The sequence below is a fragment of the Nilaparvata lugens genome, chromosome 12 (assembly GCF_014356525.2).
Source record: "Nilaparvata lugens isolate BPH chromosome 12, ASM1435652v1, whole genome shotgun sequence".
Classification (NCBI taxonomy): Eukaryota; Metazoa; Arthropoda; class Insecta; order Hemiptera; family Delphacidae; genus Nilaparvata; species Nilaparvata lugens.
This window is the reverse complement of record NC_052515.1, coordinates 33,068,243-33,079,302: the sequence shown is the minus strand read 5'-3', so window position 1 is coordinate 33,079,302 and position 11,060 is coordinate 33,068,243. Positions and strand designations below refer to the sequence as shown.

General features: G+C 36.8%; 1 protein-coding gene across 1 annotated transcript in view; it reads left to right on the top strand.

The window, feature by feature from the left end:
• The first annotated feature begins 2,680 nt into the window (after nucleotides 1–2,680).
• Nucleotides 2,681–11,060, top strand: part of LOC111049571 (leukocyte surface antigen CD53) — a 35,000-nt gene continuing 26,620 nt past the window's right edge. Inside the window, exons 1-3 of the mRNA XM_039439374.1 lie at nucleotides 2,681–3,712; nucleotides 4,268–4,398; nucleotides 5,913–6,040. The gene's annotated coding sequence lies outside the window, so the exon portion shown is untranslated. The remainder of the gene's footprint in view (nucleotides 3,713–4,267; nucleotides 4,399–5,912; nucleotides 6,041–11,060) is intronic.

Sequence of the window (11,060 nt, the reverse complement as noted above, 5' to 3'; positions counted from 1 at the left end):
TTGGCGGGGAAGGGAAAATATAGCCTCTAGCCTTTGCTAGTTGGCGGGGTTAAGCCTCTAGCCTTTGCTAGTTGGCGGGGGATGGGAAAACGAAGCCTCTAGCCTCATCTACAGTCTTAAATTGCATGCATTTTAGTTTTAGTATTTAGAAAATACAAATATAAGTTGAGAATTAAGATTGAAGTATGTGAAATATAGCCTCTAGCCTTTGCTAGTTGGCGGGGTTAAGCCTCTAGCCTTTGCTAGTTGGCGGGGTGAAGCCTCTAGCCTTTGCTAGTTGGCGGGGTGAAGCCTCTAGCCTTTGCTAGTTGGCGGGGTGAAGCCTCTAGCCTTTGCTAGTTGGCGGGGTGAAGCCTCTAGCCTTTGCTAGTTGGCGGGGAGAATGGAAATCACCGCTATCTTGTGATAGCCTTGGGTTAATCTTAGTTTTAACATAATTTTAAGTCTTAACTTGCATGCAATTTACTTAATAGGTGACACTTCCCCATCGGTAGGGGAAATGCACAAGGTATTTTGCATCAAAGAGGGTGTATCACCCTTGGAGATGCTGGGAAGTGGAGATATTCTTGAGAAATTCAAGAGTTTTTTACTTCTCTACTCTACTAAGTATCTTTAAGAGTGAGAAACTCTCATAGATACTGTAGAGTACAACATTCACGCCTGGCGGTCCTTAGTTTAGTGATAAGTTCAATCTATGATTAGCAACTATTTATCATCATTTTTTGATACTTTAAAATTAGAGATATTCTTGAGAAACTCAAGGGTTCTCTAATGAGTATCATTGAGAGTAAGAAACTCTTATTGATACTGTCTTGTACAAACATACACTCCTGTTGATTCAGGTATTCTCTTAGTTCAGTCCAAGTTAAGATTTGTAACTGTTTATCTACATTATATAAAATTGCTTTGTTTTGTAAGTGCTTTACAAGTTTGTTGCAGCTTAGCCTACCAAATGAATCCAAGTGCACCATTGTGGATATTTTTCAAAAGGTTAGTATATTATAAATTTATAAACTCATCTAGATATCCAGACTTAAGTTCCATTATATTATATCTCATTTATTAATTTGTTGTTTGAAAATTATCAATTCTTATTGTTCCCAGACAATTTGTAAAGCATATTCGATTTTTTAAAATTTGTATCTTTATTCAATATTCACTAGTTCCTTTTTTGTGATACAATTTAATATCAAGTGTTTTTAAATAATTATCAAGATTATAAATAAAGAGAATGAATAATAGATTAGATAGATTAAATAATTAGAAGAGATTAGAAAGATTTAATTATTAGATTAAATAATATCAAGATTTTTAAATTTGTATCTTTATTCAATATTCACTAGTTCCTTTTTTGTGACACAATTTAATATCAAGTCATGAAAATTTTTTAATATTATTCATCTTTAACAATGTATGGTGAAATATTTATTGAACCAAGTTTGATAACTCTACTTGACACTATATCTATTGAATTTTGTTATTTAAATTAACAGTTAACCTTCAATCAATTGTGTATAAGATTATCAATGAAAGTTTTGTCTTTTTCAGCAGGATTGATGAACAACTAAACAAACAATATTGTGGAGATACATGTGAATTATAATGGAGATGCCACCAGCTATTCAATGCATTGGAGAGCAGCTCTACTACCAAAGTGGACATGTGGATCACTGGATGTGGTATGAGATATCTGGAATTTATATTTTCAATAGTCTAGACAGGATAGAATGCTCTAACACTTCCCTATTCTAACACAGATATCAAGCTAGGGCCGGGATGTTTATGGTGGTTACTATTATGACACAGTTCATCCCGACCCCTTCGGCAGTGCCTTGTTCTATCCGGTTGGTTCTGAGTCCAATGGGTGCTTTCAAGTTAGAGTCAACTGACCTGCAGATCGCATTTCCGCGTGCCAACAACTGGACGAACATGTGCTACTGTTAGATTGTGGTTTATGGATGGCTGTGGAGTAAGAAAATCACCTTGAATAGGGTTTGAGTTGTCAGGGTCCCTGTAGGATATTTGCAGTTGTCAGTCGACTATTACATTTCTGATCAGTGCCCTTTGTGGTGGTGCCACAGCTTTTTCATGATGGTTGCGGGCTCAGTACAGCACTAATTTGATGAGCAGGTGGTACTGTTACACTGTGGCCTGGTCTGACTTGTTCTATGAGACTGGCGATGCAAATATTAGATTGTAGTGCCTTCAGCAAACTTAGGGATGGGGGTGTGAGAATTATCTGTCTTAAGAATTAGAATTAAGAAAAATACGTTTATATCTGAGGCTGGAGTGATATTAAGTATAGTCTCTAGCCTTTGCTAGTTGGCGGGGAAGGGAAAATATAGCCTCTAGCCTTTGCTAGTTGGCGGGGTTAAGCCTCTAGCCTTTGCTAGTTGGCGGGGTTAAGCCTCTAGCCTTTGCTAGTTGGCGGGGGATGGGAAAACGAAGCCTCTAGCCTCATCTACAGTCTTAAATTGCATGCATTTTAGTTTTAGTATTTAGAAAATACAAATATAAGTTGAGAATTAAGATTGAAGTATGTGAAATATAGCCTCTAGCCTTTGCTAGTTGGCGGGGTTAGCCTCTAGCCTTTGCTAGTTGGCGGGGTGAAGCCTCTAGCCTTTGCTAGTTGGCGGGGTTAAGCCTCTAGCCTTTGCTAGTTGGCGGGGTGAAGCCTCTAGCCTTTGCTAGTTGGCGGGGTGAAGCCTCTAGCCTTTGCTAGTTGGCGGGGAAGGGAAAATATAGCCTCTAGCCTTTGCTAGTTGGCGGGGTTAAGCCTCTAGCCTTTGCTAGTTGGCGGGGGATGGGAAAACGAAGCCTCTAGCCTCATCTACAGTCTTAAATTGCATGCATTTTAGTTTTAGTATTTAGAAAATACAAATATAAGTTGAGAATTAAGATTGAAGTATGTGAAATATAGCCTCTAGCCTTTGCTAGTTGGCGGGGTTAAGCCTCTAGCCTTTGCTAGTTGGCGGGGTGAAGCCTCTAGCCTTTGCTAGTTGGCGGGGTTAAGCCTCTAGCCTTTGCTAGTTGGCGGGGTGAAGCCTCTAGCCTTTGCTAGTTGGCGGGGTGAAGCCTCTAGCCTTTGCTAGTTGGCGGGGAGAATGGAAATCACCGCTATCTTGTGATAGCCTTGGGTTAATCTTAGTTTTAACATAATTTTAAGTCTTAACTTGCATGCAATTTACTTAATAGGTGACACTTCCCCATCGGTAGGGGAAATGCACAAGGTATTTTGCATCAAAGAGGGTGTATCACCCTTGGAGATGCTGGGAAGTGGAGATATTCTTGAGAAATTCAAGAGTTTTTTACTTCTCTACTCTACTAAGTATCTTTAAGAGTGAGAGACTCTCATAGATACTGTAGAGTACAACATTCACGCCTGGCGGTCCTTAGTTTAGTGATAAGTTCAATCTATGATTAGCAACTATTTATCATCATTTTTTGATACTTTAAAATTAGAGATATTCTTGAGAAATTCAAGGGTTCTCTAATGAGTATCATTGAGAGTAAGAAACTCTTATTGATACTGTCTTGTACAAACATACACTCCTGTTGATTCAGGTATTCTCTTAGTTCAGTCCAAGTTAAGATTTGTAACTGTTTATCTACATTATATAAAATTGCTTTGTTTTGTAAGTGCTTTACAAGTTTGTTGCAGCTTAGCCTACCAAATGAATCCAAGTGCACCATTGTAGATATTTTTTAAAAGGTTAGTAGACTCTTTCATTGATTTTTACTCATCCAGATATCCAGACTCAAGCTCCATGATATTATATCTCATTAATTTATTTTTTGTTTGGAATTATCAATTCTTATTGTTCCTAGACAATTTGTAAAGCATATTCGAATTTTTTCAGTTTGTATCTTTATTCAATATTCACTAGTTCCTTTTTTGTGACACAATTTAATATCAAGTGTTTTTGAATAATATCAAAATTATAAATAGAGAGAATAAATAATAGATTGGATAGATTAAATAATTAGATTACATTAGATTAAATAATATCTTTTTTTAATATCAAGATTTTTAAATTTGTATCTTTATTCAATATTTACTAGATCCTTTTTTGTGACACAATTTAATATCAAGTCATGGCAATTTTTTAATATTATTCATCTTTAACAATGTATGGTGAAATATTTATTGAACCAAGTTTGATAATTCTACTTGGCACTATATCTATTGAATTTTGTTATTTAAATTAACAGTTAACCTTCAATCAATTGTGTATAAGATTATCAATGAAAGTTTTGTCATTTTCAGCAGGATTGATGAACAACTAAACAAACAATATTGTGGAGATACATGTGAATTATAATGGAGATGCCACCAGATATTCAATGCATTGGAGAGCAGCTCTACTACCAAAGTGGAGATGTGGATCACTGGATGTGGTATGAGATATCTGGTAACCATATTTTCAGTAGTCTAGACAGGATAGAATTCTCTAACACTTCCCTATTCTAACACAGATATCAAGCTAGGGCTGGGATGTTTATGGTGGTTACTATTATGACACAGTTCATCCCGACCCTTTCGGCAGTGCCATGTTCTATCCGGTTGGTTCTGAGTCCAATGGGTGCTTTCAAGTTAGAGTCAACTGACCTGCAGATCGCATTTCCGCGTGCCAACAACTGGACGAACATGTGCTACTGTTAGATTGTGGTTTATGGATGGCTGTGGAGTAAGAAAATCACCTTGAATAGGGTTTGAGTTGTCAGGGTCCCTGTAGGATATTTGCAGTTGTCAGTCGACTATTACATTTCTGATCAGTGCCCTTTGTGGTGGTGCCACAGCTTTTTCATGATGGTTGCGGGCTCAGTACAGCACTAATTTGATGAGCAGGTGGTACTGTTACACTGTGGCCTGGTCTGACTTGTTCTATGAGACTGGCGATGCAAATATTAGATTGTAGTGCCTTCAGCAAACTTAGGGATGGGGGTGTGAGAATTATCTGTCTTAAGAAATTCAAGAGTTTTTTACTTCTCTACTCTACTAAGTATCTTTAAGAGTGAGAGACTCTCATAGATACTGTAGAGTACAACATTCACGCCTGGCGGTCCTTAGTTTAGTGATAAGTTCAATCTATGATTAGCAACTATTTATCATCATTTTTTGATACTTTAAAATTAGAGATATTCTTGAGAAATTCAAGGGTTCTCTAATGAGTATCATTGAGAGTAAGAAACTCTTATTGATACTGTCTTGTACAAACATACACTCCTGTTGATTCAGGTATTCTCTTAGTTCAGTCCAAGTTAAGATTTGTAACTGTTTATCTACATTATATAAAATTGCTTTGTTTTGTAAGTGCTTTACAAGTTTGTTGCAGCTTAGCCTACCAAATGAATCCAAGTGCACCATTGTAGATATTTTTTAAAAGGTTAGTAGACTCTTTCATTGATTTTTACTCATCCAGATATCCAGACTCAAGCTCCATGATATTATATCTCATTAATTTATTTTTTGTTTGGAATTATCAATTCTTATTGTTCCTAGACAATTTGTAAAGCATATTCGAATTTTTTCAGTTTGTATCTTTATTCAATATTCAAGTGTTTTTGAATAATATCAAAATTATAAATAGAGAGAATAAATAATAGATTGGATAGATTAAATAATTAGATTACATTAGATTAAATAATATCTTTTTTTAATATCAAGATTTTTAAATTTGTATCTTTATTCAATATTTACTAGATCCTTTTTTGTGACACAGATTAATATCAAGTCATGGCAATTTTTTAATATTATTCATCTTTAACAATGTATGGTGAAATATTTATTGAACCAAGTTTGATAATTCTACTTGGCACTATATCTATTGAATTTTGTTATTTAAATTAACAGTTAACCTTCAATCAATTGTGTATAAGATTATCAATGAAAGTTTTGTCATTTTCAGCAGGATTGATGAACAACTAAACAAACAATATTGTGGAGATACATGTGAATTATAATGGAGATGCCACCAGCTATTCAATGCATTGGAGAGCAGCTCTACTACCAAAGTGGAGATGTGGATCACTGGATGTGGTATGAGATATCTGGAATTTATATTTTCAATAGTCTAGACAGGATAGAATGCTCTAACACTTCCCTATTCTAACACAGATATCAAGCTAGGGCGGGATGTTTATGGTGGTTACTATTATGACACAGTTCATCCCGACCCCTTCGGCAGTGCCTTGTTCTATCCGGTTGGTTCTGAGTCCAATGGGTGCTTTCAAGTTAGAGTCAACTGACCTGCAGATCGCATTTCCGCGTGCCAACAACTGGACGAACATGTGCTACTGTTAGATTGTGGTTTATGGATGGCTGTGGAGTAAGAAAATCACCTTGAATAGGGTTTGAGTTGTCAGGGTCCCTGTAGGATATTTGCAGTTGTCAGTCGACTATTACATTTCTGATCAGTGCCCTTTGTGGTGGTGCCACAGCTTTTTCATGATGGTTGCGGGCTCAGTACAGCACTAATTTGATGAGCAGGTGGTACTGTTACACTGTGGCCTGGTCTGACTTGTTCTATGAGACTGGCGATGCAAATATTAGATTGTAGTGCCTTCAGCAAACTTAGGGATGGGGGTGTGAGAATTATCTGTCTTAAGAATTAGAATTAAGAAAAATACGTTTATATCTGAGGCTGGAGTGATATTAAGTATAGTCTCTAGCCTTTGCTAGTTGGCGGGGTGAAGCCTCTAGCCTTTGCTAGTTGGCGGGGTGAAGCCTCTAGCCTTTGCTAGTTGGCGGGGTGAAGCCTCTAGCCTTTGCTAGTTGGCGGGGAAGGGAAAATATAGCCTCTAGCCTTTGCTAGTTGGCGGGGTGAAGCCTCTAGCCTTTGCTAGTTGGCGGGGTGAAGCCTCTAGCCTTTGCTAGTTGGCGGGGGATGGGAAAACGAAGCCTCTAGCCTTTGCTAGTTGGCGGGGAAGGAAAATATAGCCTCTAGCCTTTGCTAGTTGGCGGGGTGAAGCCTCTAGCCTTTGCTAGTTGGCGGGGTTAAGCTCTAGCCTTTGCTAGTTGGCGGGGTGAAGCCTCTAGCCTTTGCTAGTTGGCGGGGTGAAGCCTCTAGCCTTTGCTAGTTGGCGGGGAAGGGAAAATATAGCCTCTAGCCTTTGCTAGTTGGCGGGGGATGGGAAAACGAAGCCTCTAGCCTCATCTACAGTCTTAATTGCATGCATTTTAGTTTTAGTATTAGAAAATACAAATATAAGTTGAGAATTAAGATTGAAGTATGTGAAATATAGCCTCTAGCCTTTGCTAGTTGGCGGGGTGAAGCCTCTAGCCTTTGCTAGTTGGCGGGGTGAAGCCTCTAGCCTTTGCTAGTTGGCGGGGTGAAGCCTCTAGCCTTTGCTAGTTGGCGGGGAAGGGAAAATATAGCCTCTAGCCTTTGCTAGTTGGCGGGGTGAAGCCTCTAGCCTTTGCTAGTTGGCGGGGGATGGGAAAACGAAGCCTCTAGCCTCATCTACAGTCTTAAATTGCATGCATTTTAGTTTTAGTATTAGAAAATACAAATATAAGTTGAGAATTAAGATTGAAGTATGTGAAATATAGCCTCTAGCCTTGCTAGTTGGCGGGGTTAAGCCTCTAGCCTTGCTAGTTGGCGGGGTGAAGCCTCTAGCCTTGCTAGTTGGCGGGGTGAGCCTCTAGCCTTTGCTAGTTGGCGGGGTTAAGCCTCTAGCCTTTGCTAGTGGCGGGGTGAAGCCTCTAGCCTTGCTAGTTGGCGGGGTGAAGCCTCTAGCCTTTGCTAGTTGGCGGGGAGAATGGAAATCACCGCTATCTTGTGATAGCCTTGGGTTAATCTTAGTTTTAACATAATTTTAAGTCTTAACTTGCATGCAATTTACTTAATAGGTGACACTTCCCCATCGGTAGGGGAAATGCACAAGGTATTTTGCATCAAAGAGGGTGTATCACCCTTGGAGATGCTGGGAAGTGGAGATATTCTTGAGAAATTCAAGAGTTTTTTACTTCTCTACTCTACTAAGTATCTTTAAGAGTGAGAGACTCTCATAGATACTGTAGAGTACAACATTCACGCCTGGCGGTCCTTAGTTTAGTGATAAGTTCAATCTATGATTAGCAACTATTTATCATCATTTTTTGATACTTTAAAATTAGAGATATTCTTGAGAAATTCAAGGGTTCTCTAATGAGTATCATTGAGAGTAAGAAACTCTTATTGATACTGTCTTGTACAAACATACACTCCTGTTGATTCAGGTATTCTCTTAGTTCAGTCCAAGTTAAGATTTGTAACTGTTTATCTACATTATATAAAATTGCTTTGTTTTGTAAGTGCTTTACAAGTTTGTTGCAGCTTAGCCTACCAAATGAATCCAAGTGCACCATTGTAGATATTTTTTAAAAGGTTAGTAGACTCTTTCATTGATTTTTACTCATCCAGATATCCAGACTCAAGCTCCATGATATTATATCTCATTAATTTATTTTTTGTTTGGAATTATCAATTCTTATTGTTCCTAGACAATTTGTAAAGCATATTCGAATTTTTTCAGTTTGTATCTTTATTCAATATTCACTAGTTCCTTTTTTGTGACACAATTTAATATCAAGTGTTTTTGAATAATATCAAAATTATAAATAGAGAGAATAAATAATAGATTGGATAGATTAAATAATTAGATTACATTAGATTAAATAATATCTTTTTTTAATATCAAGATTTTTAAATTTGTATCTTTATTCAATATTTACTAGATCCTTTTTTGTGACACAATTTAATATCAAGTCATGGCAATTTTTTAATATTATTCATCTTTAACAATGTATGGTGAAATATTTATTGAACCAAGTTTGATAATTCTACTTGGCACTATATCTATTGAATTTTGTTATTTAAATTAACAGTTAACCTTCAATCAATTGTGTATAAGATTATCAATGAAAGTTTTGTCATTTTCAGCAGGATTGATGAACAACTAAACAAACAATATTGTGGAGATACATGTGAATTATAATGGAGATGCCACCAGATATTCAATGCATTGGAGAGCAGCTCTACTACCAAAGTGGAGATGTGGATCACTGGATGTGGTATGAAATATCTGGAATTTATATTTTCAATAGTCTAGACAGGATAGAATTCTCTAACACTTCCCTATTCTAACACAGATATCAAGCTAGGGCTGGGATGTTTATGGTGGTTACTATTATGACACAGTTCATCCCGACCCCTTCGGCAGTGCCTTGTTCTATCCGGTTGGTTCTGAGTCCAATGGGTGCTTTCAAGTTAGAGTCAACTGACCTGCAGATCGCATTTCCGCGTGCCAACAACTGGACGAACATGTGCTACTGTTAGATTGTGGTTTATGGATGGCTGTGGAGTAAGAAAATCACCTTGAATAGGGTTTGAGTTGTCAGGGTCCCTGTAGGATATTTGCAGTTGTCAGTCGACTATTACATTTCTGATCAGTGCCCTTTGTGGTGGTGCCACAGCTTTTTCATGATGGTTGCGGGCTCAGTACAGCACTAATTTGATGAGCAGGTGGTACTGTTACACTGTGGCCTGGTCTGACTTGTTCTATGAGACTGGCGATGCAAATATTAGATTGTAGTGCCTTCAGCAAACTTAGGGATGGGGGTGTGAGAATTATCTGTCTTAAGAAATTCAAGAGTTTTTTACTTCTCTACTCTACTAAGTATCTTTAAGAGTGAGAGACTCTCATAGATACTGTAGAGTACAACATTCACGCCTGGCGGTCCTTAGTTTAGTGATAAGTTCAATCTATGATTAGCAACTATTTATCATCATTTTTTGATACTTTAAAATTAGAGATATTCTTGAGAAATTCAAGGGTTCTCTAATGAGTATCATTGAGAGTAAGAAACTCTTATTGATACTGTCTTGTACAAACATACACTCCTGTTGATTCAGGTATTCTCTTAGTTCAGTCCAAGTTAAGATTTGTAACTGTTTATCTACATTATATAAAATTGCTTTGTTTTGTAAGTGCTTTACAAGTTTGTTGCAGCTTAGCCTACCAAATGAATCCAAGTGCACCATTGTAGATATTTTTTAAAAGGTTAGTAGACTCTTTCATTGATTTTTACTCATCCAGATATCCAGACTCAAGCTCCATGATATTATATCTCATTAATTTATTTTTTGTTTGGAATTATCAATTCTTATTGTTCCTAGACAATTTGTAAAGCATATTCGAATTTTTTCAGTTTGTATCTTTATTCAATATTCACTAGTTCCTTTTTTGTGACACAATTTAATATCAAGTGTTTTTGAATAATATCAAAATTATAAATAGAGAGAATAAATAATAGATTGGATAGATTAAATAATTAGATTACATTAGATTAAATAATATCTTTTTTTAATATCAAGATTTTTAAATTTGTATCTTTATTCAATATTCACTAGTTCCTTTTTTGTGACACAATTTAATATCAAGTCATGGCAATTTTTTAATATTATTCATCTTTAACAATGTATGGTGAAATATTTATTGAACCAAGTTTGATAATTCTACTTGGCACTATATCTATTGAATTTTGTTATTTAAATTAACAGTTAACCTTCAATCAATTGTGTATAAGATTATCAATGAAAGTTTTGTCATTTTCAGCAGGATTGATGAACAACTAAACAAACAATATTGTGGAGATACATGTGAATTATAATGGAGATGCCACCAGCTATTCAATGCATTGGAGAGCAGCTCTACTACCAAAGTGGACATGTGGATCACTGGATGTGGTATGAAATATCTGGAATTTATATTTTCAATAGTCTAGACAGGATAGAATGCTCTAACACTTCCCTATTCTAACACAGATATCAAGCTAGGGCCGGGATGTTTATGGTGGTTACTATTATGACACAGTTCATCCCGACCCCTTCGGCAGTGCCTTGTTCTATCCGGTTGGTTCTGAGTCCAATGGGTGCTTTCAAGTTAGAGTCAACTGACCTGCAGATCGCATTTCCGCGTGCCAACAACTGGACGAACATGTGCTACTGTTAGATTGTGGTTTATGGATGGCTGTGGAGTAAGAAAATCACCTTGAATAGGGTTTGAGTTGTCAGGGT